Source organism: Psammomys obesus, unplaced genomic scaffold (genome assembly GCF_907164565.1).
Source record: "Psammomys obesus unplaced genomic scaffold, mPsaObe1.curated_primary_1811, whole genome shotgun sequence".
NCBI lineage: Eukaryota > Metazoa > Chordata > Mammalia > Rodentia > Muridae > Psammomys > Psammomys obesus.
Genome location: NW_026596073.1, coordinates 32,484,315 through 32,495,912, shown reverse-complemented (window position 1 = coordinate 32,495,912; position 11,598 = coordinate 32,484,315). Strand labels below are relative to the sequence as shown.

General features: G+C 40.9%; 1 pseudogene; it reads left to right on the top strand.

Moving 5' to 3' along the window:
• The first annotated feature begins 3,496 nt into the window (after positions 1-3,496).
• Positions 3,497-3,872, top strand: LOC129690527 (40S ribosomal protein S3-like; annotated as a pseudogene).
• The last annotated feature ends 7,726 nt before the right edge of the window (positions 3,873-11,598 follow it).

Sequence of the window (11,598 nt, the reverse complement as noted above, 5' to 3'; positions counted from 1 at the left end):
TGTTTTCCTGTATTTCTTTGAGCGCAGCCCTCCCTGAAGTCCTCAATCTGTTTGCCTGTATCTTCTGTATTTCTTTAAGGACTTTATTAGTTTCCTTTATTATCACCTTCATTAGCATAGATTTAAGGTCATTTTCTTGTGTTTCAGTTGTGTTAGGGTATCCAAGGATTCTTGTTGTGGGATAACTTGGTTCTAGAGCTGCCAAATTACTCTGGCTTTTGTTGATTGTGTTTTACACTCTCCTTCTGCCATCTGGTTGTCTCTGGCATTGTCTGGTGCCCTCTGGGGATGCTGGAAGAGCCCAGGGCAGGAAACTGAATGTTTCCAAAGAAGCTCTCCTCAGATTGGTGGGCATAGTCTCTGACTACCGGGTGGTTCTCATTAACCTCTTGTTCTGAGGTTAATGAGCTGCAGCTTCCCAAACACTGTGTTCAGACACTGTGCTCACTGGTAGCAGCTCTTTTGGAGAAACAGCAAGCCCAGAGGTCTGTTTGGAATCCTTGGGGAGAAGGGTTGAGCTCTGGGGTGATGCAGCTCTCCTCAGATGTAATGATCCTGTGGATCAACCAAACTCTTTAGGAGCTCAGTGACTCTCTTCTTACAGTGGGAGGTCCCATAAACAATGGCCCCACCATTGGCTTTTTTGCTATGAGATTAATGGGCTGCAGGTGCCCAGACACTGTGCTTGCTGAGCACAACCATTTTGGAGAACCAGAGAGGTCTTGTCAGTCTCCATAGGAAGACAAGTTGAGCTTTACAGCATAATCTGGGGCTGTTCCCATGGCTTCTGGTCATCAAGGTAGGGGCTGCAGGCCACAGTACCAGAATACACTCAAGGGATGGTGAAAGCAGCACAGAAGAGGGTCACTATAAGCTGAGATTGCCACATGATCGGTGCTGCCATCTTGGATCGTTTTTAAAATGGATTTAATTGCTTTCATATAACACAATGGAATAATGTACAGCTATTAAAAACATCATTAAACTGCAAGCAAATGGATGAATCTGAAAAAGATCATCCTGAGTGAGGTAACCCAGACCCAGAAAGACATGCATAATACATACTCACTTATAAGCAGATATTAGCCATACAATATAGGATAACCGCACTACAGTCCACAGACCTACAGAAGCTAAATAACAAGGAGGACTCTAGGGAGGATTCTTAATTCTCACTCAGAAGGGCAAATAGAATAGACAACTGATCTTGGTTGAAGAAAGGGAATGGGACTGGAGCTTTCTGAAAGTCCTTTGAAAGACTCCACCCAGCAGGGGATCAAAACAGATGCAGAGACTCGCAGCCAAATTTTGGGAAGAATGCAGAGAGTCTTATGGCAGAGGGGAGGATAGAAGGACCTGGATGAGACAAGAACTCCACAAGAAGACCAGCAGTGCCAACAAGTCTGGGACCAGAGTTGGCTGCATAGACTGATGTACCAAGGACCATACATGAAGAGGACCCAGGCCCCCTGATCAGATGTAGCTTATAGGCAGCTCAGTCTTCATGTGAGCTCCCTAGGAAGGGGAGCAGGGGCTGTCTCTGACATGGACTCTGTTGCCTGTTCTTTGATCACTTCACCCTGGTGAGGAGACCTTCCCAGGCGGCAGAGGAATAGGATGCAGACAGTCCTAAAGGGACTTGATAGTCTGGGGTCATTTGTTTAGGAAGGAGGGCTCCCCCTTTATGAGGACTAGGAGACAGGGATAGGGGGAAGAGCGAGGAAGGATGAGACCATGAGTCAACAAGGGAGGGGGCAATGATCTGGATGAAAAATGGATAATTTAATTTAAAAGTTTAAAAATGTAGAAAACTTAATTTTTTAAATGTCTATAAGAAAACCCTGTGTAAGTCACTGATTTGAGTGTATGTATGTGTGTGTGTGTGTGGGGGGTAGATACCAGTGCTAAAAAATACTCTAGCAACTCCCTGCAGCTACACTAGTGGGCACTAGAATGGTTATACAGCACCTACACGGTAGATGGGACTAGAGGGAGAGGTTGTATACATCATGGCTACAAGTTGCCACACCTTAGATATGGCCCTAGGCCCCTGCATCTTCACTATGGTTTTTCTCTCAACCTCAGTTACAGTGACCTTAAAAATCACAGACTTTTCTGACCCCACCCCCAAAACCTGTGATTCTGGACAGGTGCAGTATTGGTCTCACAGTTCATGGTAATGTCAGTCATGGACTTAAACCTCCAACCCGACTGTTTCACCGAAGTTTCTCTGAGAAACAAACTATTGTTTGAAACATGCAATGTACACAGAAATGCACATGAAAACCACATATACATATTTTCCAGTGAAAATAATGGTTAGTCTTATGAACAACAATAATGAGCACTGAATGAATAGTGAAGATGGCGGAATGGAAGTAATCTGAAAATAAGTGAACTCTGCTGTCGTTTTAATATACTGCTTAAGTGCTTAAGATCATTGCAGCGGTAATAAAACAGAACCCATTTACCTTTAATAACACAACCATAAAAAGAGCAAATGGCCTTCTGTAAAATGAACTCAAGAAAATAACTTCTTATTTAATATAGAAATTAGGTGACAAAAATTAGATGATAATTTAAATTGAGCAACATCATTCTCTTCTACTATACAATGCCAGTAGTGTGTTTAAACAATATCACATGAGGAGGAATTGCTCCGGTTTAGTTTTTACCACCATGAAGCCACTTTCTGGAGGTCATTCTGACCAGTGTAGAGTCTCTGTTTCTCTATATATTCCCCAATTCTAAATTATAAAATTTCAAGTTGATTGTGAACGTGTAGCCCTGCCCTCCTATATATTATGTACGCAAGCATTACCATTGCAATACTTTTCAATGACAAAAATGAAAATATATATTCAGAGGAGGTGAATGAAGTATAGCAAATTTCACATCACAGTATTATTGTCCTTAAAATATTACTCCCCCAAAGAAGTAATCCCGTGTGCTTATTTAAAAGTCAGTCAGTGTGAGTTGAGATCATGCCTGCGAACGCCGAGTACACACACATGCAGAGGCAGTGATAGCTTCTACCTGTGACAGGCACCATCCTAATTCTCTATTTTGCTTCCTTTTCTGAATTTTCAAAATATTCATGATAATCTCTAACACAGCAGTTCTCAACCTGAGGGTCGCTACCGCTTTGGGGATCGTATATCCTGTATATCAGATACTTATATTACGATTCATAGCAAAATTATTGCTTTGCAGTAGAAACAAAAGAATTTAATGGCTGTGGGCACCACAGCATGTGGAATTCTATTAAAGAATCTCAGCAATAGGAAGGTTGAGAACCACTGTCCCATCACCTTTCCCTTAATTATGCTAAGTGAATTAGCGTAACCATAGATTATGTTAAGGAAATAATTGTATGTTAAATTACAGCAATATTATCATCATAGGTCTTTATTTAGAAAAAGTGGCCTCAAGTTGTCTGTATGCCCTTGCCCCTGCAGTCTTTACTTCACAAACTCTGAAGAGGACATGTATGTGAACGGCCTGCTATGGTATGTTGTGGTACATTACAGAGAGTGGAGCCAAGGACTTTAGGGTTGTGATATCTGGGAAGCTCCAAGGACATAGTGCCAGGACCATGGGGTATGTGGATGGTCTGATGATCCAGAGTAGAGACCCCATTAACTACGATCTTGACACTGCCAGGTACCATGTGCTGCTTGGACAGGCTTGGACATCAAAGTAAAGATGTGGTCCTAGAACCTATTTGAAAGATTGGCCCTAGGAAGCCTCTGGTTGCCCATGTAAGCATCATGGAACCTTCAAGTGAAATCCTGCTCACCATTCCCATCTCAGAAGAGAAAGGTGGAGGGCCAGAGCCACCTGCCATTCCCCAGACAGCACCTGCAGCATAGTAGGGTCTTGGCAACTCCATGTGGTGGCTGGATTCTGTCCTGTAAAGACATTTAATAAATTCTTGCACAAAGACATAGATCCGGTTGTACAATGTACAATGTTCATCTGACTGTATTATGTTGGCCAATAGAGAAGCCTTAGGTCAGTGAAAACTGGTGACTACAGGACATCACCTTGACCCTGTGGTTCAACAGGACAGGGTTAAAAGAACAGTTTGGTTTTGATGCTTATGATAGGATGCACGTCCTTGTACGTGGTTACCTATACAGTGTATACACAGCCAGTGTATAGCTGACCAGTGTCTCCAGCCTGGAGGGCGACATGTGTGAATTTTCCTTGCACATACATCTTTGGTGCGCGAGCAAGATGGCTCAGTGGGCAAAGATGTCTTCTATGCAAGGTTGTGCACAGGACCTGCACTCTGCCATGCACATAAAAATTAAATAAATTGGCCTCTGTGTTTTGCCAGGCTATGCTAAGTTTTAGTCTCAGCATCCCTAATATAAAAAGGGAATTTCTGATGCTGTTGAGCTTAAAGCTTAGAAGTTTGTGAAAGACAAATATGTCCATAAAGTCCAAATTTCTAGGTCATTATGTTTTAGAAAAATATGAGCAATTCAGAAATTATTTGTAGCTTATTTGCCATAATGTCTTGAAAGCATTTTCTATCTATATACATTTTGTAGGCAATTAAAAAAATTGGCTTGAAATTTCTAAAATGATAATCATCATCATCATCAGACAAACAGACAGACAGAAAAAGTGTCTTCTGCCTGCTGAAATCCATTTCGTTGAAATCCAGATGCTGGATGAACAGTTCTTCCATAATTTGGACAAGCATCTGGACGAGCCCCTCCACAGTGCACATGGCTGCTGAGGGGGCTGTGCAGCACCCACTGTTGTAATGCCAAACACAAAACGGGAAAATGTGTTTATTTTGATTCATATTTTGAGGGTAAAACTCCATCCAGGAGGGGGGAAAGCATGGTGGCAGGAGCCGTGTGGAAAAGCATCTGATCACAGTGCAAAGCAGGAACAACCTGAACTCAACTGGCTCTCTCTGTTTATGCAGTTCAGAAAGGACAGCACATGTAGCTGCCGCTCACTTCCAGGGGACATTTCCTCCTTGGCAAATCTCTTTGAAAAATAAAAATAAAAAAGCAATATGTCCACAAGTGTGTCTCACCTCTTATTCCAAGTCTAATGAGCAAGGAAGGTCCACCTCTACCCATGTGAATAAAACATCTAAGGAGCACGGAAACTCCCTGGGGTTTAGCTGCCACATAAGTTTCCTGTCCAATGTCTTTTAGCCATTAAACACTTTTCACGTTTATCCTCCTTTGCACCTCAAAGTTCAGGCTCTAAATGGTCGAGGTGCCACCAGCTGCTGATTTCCAGAATCAGAAAAATGCAATGCACTAGCAAGATGGCTAACTTATTGCATCCTTGCAGTAATATGATTGGTGATTTCCTGATACAGTTGGTTGAATGATATGGTTCCATTTTTGTCTTCATGGTCGTGAAGAACATTTTCCAATATTTAATCAGTGGTGGAACCTGCTTATGTTTTCATAGCTATGTAACTATTCTTAACTAAAAATTGATAGTGAAAGTTCTGGCAAGGAAAGGTTAGAAGGTATTTGTAATCATACAGAAAATGCTGGATAGGCACCTGCAACTCAATTATCACTTAAAATAAGACTGGTTGAGTTGAAGGAATCACCACCTTTCTTTTGCCTACATGAAGCATTCCTTGCTACACAGAAATGATGTTTCCAACTTGTTTTTGTCATAACACAACAGATAATAAACAGTATTCTCAGATTATTTTCTTGTGGCTGCTTCATGCAGAACCACGCATGAGGTGTTTTCAAAGTGTACAGCTAAGGCAGGCTAATGAGTAGGTGCTCACAGAACTGGGTGGAATAAGAGTCAATGATTGGAATGAGGAAAAAAAGAAACATAATTTTCTAGGAAGAATAGAAAAGCTCAGGTTAGAGCAGTCTTGATGAGTTATCGACTGCACAGCCTGTCCTGAAACACATCTTATTATGGGTTTACCTTGTTCTTCAAAGCAGATTTCTGCTTCACAGCTGTGTTCTAGGTTTGGAAGAGCCACGTTTTAAATTTCAGCTTCTCTTCTGGTTGCCATTACAAAGAAAAGACTGGTAATCTATATAGGTTAGAATAATATCACATACTGAATAAAGTTCCAGGAGTCACAGGACGACCCCTGGAAAACTTGGCTGGATCCTAAGAGTTAAGCTTTACATGGATCAGGATGAAGAACTGTTTAACATGAAGCCACTCGGGAACTGATTTTTCCAGACTAAATCCGGGCAAAAACTATGCAGAAAAGTAGAAGTCTGAGTTGTATTTTAGGGGATGTGGGTGACCGTTTCATACAATGCAAGGTAGCTGAAGAGCCATCCTGCTGCTCAGGTTTTCCTGAAGGGACATAACATAACCTCCTCCAAGCTATGCTGTTTGCTTTGAGTGCTGCTTTCGACATTTCCATGGCGAAGCATCTAGATTTTCCACAAACCCTGCCAGATGCCATGCAGGGAAGACCTGGGCCATGATCCTCTGCTGTTCCAGAAGGAAAATGTTTAGAGTCCTGAGTGATGCACATCAGGCCAGCAGCTCCATTTACCTTCTGCAGGAGCTTGGGTGGTGTGAGAACCTTCATTGTTCTCACAGACTCTGACTAAGCCCTGTCCATACCAAGAACAGAGTGGCACCTTCAGGTGACAAAAAGAATGACATCTCAACTCATTTGAAACCAACATATTCTATGTCACCTCTTTTACCCTAAAACAATTTTTGTAATAAAAATTCAAATTCCATGTGCCTAATAACATAGAGAAAAGAAACAGACACAAACATAGCAGATTATCACATTTGTGGATATTCAATTGTATTATTGATGTTAAAGTTTGAAAAAAAAAACATGTTTTAATTTAGAAAATTCAAGGCTGGTTTTAATGACAAATATATTTTATCGAGAACAAAATATGTGACAAAAATTAAAGTGCAAAGCACTCTCAATTGTGTTTCACTATTATTTATTAAATTTTATAAGTAGGGTTGGAGAAATGGCTCAGAGGTGAAGAACACTAGCTGATCTTCCAGAGGTCCTGAGTTCAATTCCCGGCAAACACATGGTGGCTCATAATCATCTATAGTAAGATCTGGTGTGCAGGCAGAATGTATAAATAATAAATAAATCTTCAAAAAATTATAAGTAAGGCTAAAGATTATGACAATATTTGTAAATTATGGAATTAATTGGGTTATGAGAAAAACATAGGGATACATACCAGGGACTAAATGTATCTATATAACCCCTGAGAAAAATATTCTCCTTCACAAACTGAAGCAAAGTTGACATTCTCTATGAAATGCACAGGATAATGCCTTTCTCAAGTTCTCCCTGAAGATTTTATAACAAAGCCAAACATAACTGGGAGACATTTTTCAGAACACTGCAGAAATTCAACACTGCATGTGTTAAAGCAAAGATGTATATTTATTGGATATATTTAACACAATTTATAGGAAACCATCTTTAAATGAAATATGTGAAAAGCACTAGCTGTCTATTCATCTTAAATCACAGTAGGCATGGTTGGAAAAATACCTGTTAGGTTTTTGTGTCCACCCTCCAGCTCCGGCAGGATAAACTTCCATCCCAAGGGAGAGGAGTTAGCCCTTGGTGTCTGCCAAGAGAGAATAATATCCTACAGGGTGCGTACGCGAATCTTTTCTAGAGCCAAGTCAATATAGTGTTTGACTTCTATCCAATAAACCACTCAAAAATAAATGTGCTTCTGTCATTCCAGTTACACAGATCCTGGCAACTGCGTTCTGTTCTCGTTGGCGCATTTGCAAAGTCTTATCAAGAAGGCTCGCCAATAAGAATATATGGCAGTGCTATTTATGGGTGAAAATATCTGAAAGTAAAACGAGTCGGATGAATGTATTCCTTAAATAATATTTTGGAAAGATAAAAATGTTAAACCACAAGTGATGCGTATTTCTGAGAAAGGCTAACTACCTCTACCATTTACTAGTAGGATTATCAGCAGGATTTGTACACTTGGGAGCAGAATAAATCCTCCCTGATGAAGATGGGCAGTTGGTGGTGGAAGACCTTAAGGCAGTGTGTACAGTGTCAACACAGGCCGTTTAATATTTCAGGCCTTTCCAATTAGGGTCTCATCCCACAACTTATCGCTTCTTGGTTGTGGATGGAGAACCCTGTTTCCTCTGGAGGACTGCACTATTTGTCTGTAGACACATGGACCCCTGGCTGGTTCTTTTCTCTCAGCTTATTTCTAAATATGATGAGCCCGGGCTGTGTTTTGTTTGGGATTCATATCCTTTTCATAATAATAATTGCTAGGAGGGATTGCTCAGAGGTCAAGGGTGAGTGCTGCTCTTCAGAGGACCAGAGTTCAGTTCCCAGCACCCATGTCAGGTGGCTCAAAACCTCCAGCATCCCCTGCTCCAGAGAATCTGATATCTCCTTTGGTAATCTTCAGGCATCTGCACTCACAAGCACAAAATCATGCACATATGCTCACACATACATTTAAAAATATTAAACCTTAGAAATTGTGGGGCACGTAGACTGTGCCACCAGGGAAACTGGCATGGAGCTAGAGTGAGGGCGAGATGTGTCCAAATCCTGCAAAACTCAACTCTGGGACAGGCAGGAGTATTGTCAATATTTTTACTATCTAGATTTTGAACTCTCCTAGTAAATCTTACAACTGGGAAAATTGGTGGTGGTGAATTGAGGTCATTTCTTCACAGGCATTCTTTCTGCCCAGCGTCTCCACTTTCTCCCTTGGTCCCTGGCTGGTCATCTCGGTGGACACCTGCCATCACTTAGTGCCTCCCTTAGTTTTCAGCTTTGGCAGTACTCTCCGCCAGCTGGTCTCTGCTGAAGAAACCAGTTTGGAAATTCCACCTTCAAGTCTGGATTCTTTTATGATACTATTCAGAAAACTTTCCACTTTTTCCTGTGTCATCTAAACTACGCACTTCCAGGCCCCCACTTAGACTTTCTCTAGGGAGTGAATGGTGTTCTCTGCTTGGAGCCCATTTGTTAATTCAGGACATGTGTAAATTTTGTCAGATTCTAGCTCAAAGGAATAAGAGCACAAGCTCTTCATTTTTCTTCTTCCTCTGGTTTCAGGATCATATGAGCATAAGGGCTCATATTAAATGTATAAATTAATGTATATTGATTAAATGTATAATATTAAATGTATAAATAATATTAAAATGTATAAATAATATAGACTGTAGAATTCATAGAATACACCAGACTGCAAAAAGGTACAACTCTCTCACTCCCAAAGAGAATGTCAATGATGGTCCTTATCAACCTCCATTCTCACTACTCTGTATGTGCGCATCAAGGGGCATACAGGTGCAAAAGTCCAAACCAGCCCAGGTCCTTAGGTCCTCAGTTCAGCTGTTTCTACTGCAGACTTAGCATGCTGAAACTGCTCCAACAACCCACTTCACTTCTGCTACTTGGCTTAACCTCAGAGCTCCACTCAAGCCTGTGACCATGTAGCTCATTCTGCATCTTGAGGAACTCTCTAGAAGGGTTCATTTATAATATTGCCCATCCTACAGAGACACTCTCTCCAGCCTCCAACAGGGCCTCTTCATTGCATCTGCAATGCATTGTAGTCATTCTGTGACCCACAAGAAGACAGATGAGAGATGATAGATAGATGGAGAGAAAAAGAGAGACAGATGGATGATACATAGATGATATACCTTATAATTACACTATGATGTGTGTGTGTATGTATGTGTGTGTGAGAAAGAGATGTCTGGGAGTCAAGATTTGGATAAAAGTACCCTGTTTGCCAATGATCATCTCTGAAAGAAAGTGAGAATTAGTTGACAAAGTGAGACCAGTGAAACCAACTCTTCATATGACTTCATTGTTCTTCAGTAAGATCTGGCGAAGCAGGAAGATGGGGATAGCCATCTGTGACTTGAATCTGGCCTCTTCATGCCACATTCTCACCATCTCTGCTTTTTTTAATCCTTTCCTCCCAGCTCATAGGCCCATCCTGATTCTCCCTTAAAACAATAATATTACGGTTCTAAGAGTTTCCGCTGATTTTTTATAGTGTTAGTTTGAAGTGAACAATCTGTGGGTATGGGAGAAGAGGACAGCAGGGATGAGAAGAAGCAGATTAAAGGACCTCAGGATAGCAAAAGGAAAGAAAATTGTCTTCAGGGTGGAGTGCATGATCCTTTGATTAAATTATCTGGTGAATATGCACATATTTTCTAAATCTAATAAGTCAGTTTGTGGGTTTTGGAAAGTAAGAGTGCACGTGAAAATGATTTGTGCTTCTAAATCCTACCAAAGAATAATATGACAACAAAAAGGAAAAAAGAATTCTGTTCATTATGGCATAAAGGTGACAAAATACTTATGGGCACATTGAAGAAATCAATGGTGCTATATGTATGATAGAATATAAAATTATCATAGAGAGAAATTAAAGTGGATGTGAACAAATGGAAAAAAATCTATTTTCTATTTTCATGAATCTGAAGAAATGTATTCAGTGTGGCATTTCTTTCCAAATCCTTTTATAAATTCATTGTGAGTCTCATCAAAATTCTAGAGCGTTATTTTGCAGAAATCAACAATCTGCAGTTAGCGTTTACATGGAAATGTAAAGGGCTTTGAGTAGACAAAACCATATCAAATTAAGAGCCATGGCACTGAGCTGCCATTCCACACATGTGCTCTGACCTTGGCATAAGGTGGACACTGAAGACGATGGAGCACAGCTGAACGTCCAGAAACCAACCCTCCTGCACACTCTCATTAAGGGACTGTCCACAAAGTCATAAGTTGAGTCAACAGGGAGAAGAGTTATTTCAACAGATGGTGATGAGACACTGGGAATCCACCAAAGAAAATGCCAGCATCCTTACCCACATCCACAGCAGCTAGGAAAGAGTGTAAGTCAACTATAAGTTTGAAAACTATCCCTCAGAGAAAAATATATAAGATAAATTTATGAACTTGGGCAAGTCAAGTATTCTTAGGTGAGAGCAAGACCCATAAAAGGAAAATGTGTCGAGAATGGCTTCACTGTAGTTCAGAGAGTTATGCTGCTTAACACACAGAATGTATAGAAGTGATGTTAATTTTTTTTTAAATACACAGTGAAATGGCTTTTATTTTCAAATAGATCAGCTATTTAAAGACTATAGGAAAGAGAAAGTCTGCTCAGACCCTGACTTAGAGATATGTTGGGGACAGGGCAGAAGGACACCTGTCACAGAGATGAGAGGGCTTATCATCCAAGCCAAGAAAAATGCCTATCACTGGCCAGGGCAAGAAGCAAGAACCTCTGTACATCTGTGAGGGCGGTGTGAAGTATTTGGACAGATTCCTACAAAGTTCAATGTAAACTTTTCACATGTCCCAGTCATTCCACTCCTAGACTGTGAACAGCGGAAGTTCAAATTCAACAGTGGAGGAAATACAGGTCTACTCGAACTTGGGGGTGAAGTATGGCTTGTGTGCAGGCATACTTTCTCATAGCTGAAGGTTAGAAGCTGACAGGTCTACCAGCCACTGCGCAAATCAGCCAACCTCTGAGCCATTTTCAGGTAACCCAGCTTGTGAATAAAATGTACAAAGGACTGGGCAAGGCTACCAGATGAATG